The 2,500-nt window shown below is 43.5% G+C and overlaps 1 protein-coding gene across 2 annotated transcripts in view; it reads left to right on the top strand.

Annotated features, from left to right (window-relative positions):
- smpd3 (sphingomyelin phosphodiesterase 3) overlaps window positions 1-2,500 on the top strand; it is a 39,649-nt gene that overhangs the window by 865 nt on the left and 36,284 nt on the right. Inside the window, exon 1 of one of the 2 annotated variants that reach the window (XM_035532324.1) lies at window positions 1-185. This exon is cut by the window's left edge and continues 230 nt beyond it. The exons of the other annotated variant lie outside the window; for it this stretch is intronic. The gene's annotated coding sequence lies outside the window, so the exon portion shown is untranslated. The remainder of the gene's footprint in view (window positions 186-2,500) is intronic. 2 annotated transcript variants of the gene reach the window in all.

The raw sequence follows: 2,500 nt of genomic DNA, 5'->3' as shown, positions 1-2,500 counted from the left end.
TGTGTTTTTTAATGAGGAAGCTTGCATTCGTAAGTCAGTGCAACGTCGACCTCGTTTCAGCGTCTTATTTTACTGACCCGATCAAGGTGTGGCTCTGTAGTCGTCAGCATCTTCTTCTTTCATTTGCCTGACGGTGGAAAAGTCTGCACCCGCCCTAACCGCCGTGCGCGAGCAAAGAACTAGAGGTAAATTAAGTAAATAACAAGATTTTAAAAACTAGAGGTAAATTAAGTAAATAACAATATTAAGAAAACAGGTTACTAAGTGTCTGTTGTCTGTTGCATAAAATGTTTGTATGTATTGTGACTAACTGAAAATGATTCCCCATCAGGCTGAAAACTTGGTCAGACTATGGTGACTGTTTTAGAGACTCTGGGACCATGTTAGTTTAATTTTTGTTAGTTTAAGTCTTAAACCACGCTCATTTATTGGGAAGTGCGGTTCAGTTGTAGACCAGGTGGACCAGAGGGGTCGGGTGAGACGTACGCCAAGGCAAGTGATACAAGACACGGCAGCATCCCGCCTCCTGCGCTGCGTAAACCTTGTGGGCGTGTGGATAAAACACCGCCGCTTCTCCTACCGTATGGTCAATATTACCTTCATTACTTTACTACACGTTTACTAGCGTGTTGTGTCGTTCAATACAAACCATGGTTTACGTCGGACTGGTCAAGGTTTTGGAATACCTTAGCTTGGGCTACCGTCCAAGATTCAAGTCACGACTGGAGCTCAGATGCGGGAGAAAACGGTCGCTGTGTGAAAATGAGCACCGAGGGATGCGCTGATCTGCTCCGTCGTGCAATTTGCGCAGCGAGTAGCCGCACTTCCTAATCAAGCCTGTTGTTTACCAAAAGCTTTTAAACCGTGCAGAACAAGATACATCACACGGTCCCGTCTGAGCTTTAGAATGGTGAACACACACACACACACACACACACACACACACACACACACACACACACACACACACACACACACACACACACACACACACACACTCTCTCACTGTGAGATTTTATCTGGCACTGTTCTTACCATTGCGTGTGGGCACGGTCTTGACTAGTCTGGTCAGTGCATCATTCATGCATGAGGGGACGGTGGTCTTTCCACTCCCCGCGCGCACATATTTCTGTCTAACACGTTTAAATGCGCGTGCGAATGAAACGGTTCCTTACGTAACCTTGTGGTGAGGAGCCTGGTAGCGCTGTTCTGAAACGACAGAAAGTCGGCTTGCTCTTCCACGTACTTGTCATGTAGTTGCAGCATTCATTCACACGAATTCAACACATACACTTAATACACTAACGTGTACATCAGACCATTTATGTCTAATGTATCTTTTAGACAATATTATTCCTTGTTTGTATTTTTGAGGGAGGGGGTGATATTTCGTTATTTCCTGTGTAGGGGTATCTGAAGTGGGTGGGTGGATATTTCATTAGTACAGCATTTACAACTACATATTTCATATTATTGCAATTAAATAATTTATGTCTGATTCTTATATCAGATCTAACAACACACACACAGATACCGACACACACTTATGCCCACATACATGCATGCACCCTCAAACCACACACACACACACACACACACACACACACACACACACACACACACACACACACACACACAAATGCACCCATTCTCAGTGAGTACAGAATATCAGAATAGTAGGAATATGCAGGATCTCACTGACAGAAACCTCCTGTGGCATGACATATTTTTTTAGTTTCTTGTTAGCAGATTCCGAGTTGGTCTGTGGGTGCTCTTTCTGGCCCTGTTAAGTAGGGACTTTGAGGAGAGCACACTTCAGGGAAGGGTTGAATATGGCGAGGATCAGACGCCCCTGCATCCACGTCTCCACTGTTCCGCCTTGAATGGGAACTCTTTAGATTATGTGTAACAGCAGAGGCAGGCCGGACTGTGACGTGGAGGCGACTATTTTTAGGAGAAGCTGTTCTAACTCACTGTTAGCTGTTCTAACTTCTAGCACCTATAGACAATGTTTTCTGCAGGGAATGTGTGTGTGTGTGCGTGCACGTACGTGCAGAAGTGCTAGGTCCATCCAGGCACATTTAACTAGAAGAGTACTCTCCTGTATTGTACTCCTGTACTATAGGACAATTCCTCTGTATAGTGGACAGAAAGTGTAGTGAATGTTACATATGGCCTGTTATTCGGTTCATTATGTGGGATTTAGTGATATTTGGTCTTGGAGTCTGAGCTGAAGTCCTCAGTGAACAATTTTAGCTTGGAACTTTGAACTGACGTCCTTCCAAAGTACACATATTCTGAGTATGCTTGTGCGGGCTTTATATATATATATATATATATATATATATATATATATATATATATATATATATATATATATACACACATGATGTGTGTTGTGAGCAGACTCTGTGAACATGGAGAGATTGTGTGTGTGGTGTGTATGTCTCTCTCTCTCTCTCTCTCTCTCTCTCTCTCTCTCTCTCTCTCTCTCTCTGTA

The sequence above is a fragment of the Electrophorus electricus genome, chromosome 12 (genome assembly GCF_013358815.1).
Source record: "Electrophorus electricus isolate fEleEle1 chromosome 12, fEleEle1.pri, whole genome shotgun sequence".
Classification (NCBI taxonomy): Eukaryota; Metazoa; Chordata; class Actinopteri; order Gymnotiformes; family Gymnotidae; genus Electrophorus; species Electrophorus electricus.
The sequence above is the reverse complement of the archived record's forward strand: the minus strand, read 5'-3'. Positions and strand labels throughout refer to the sequence as shown.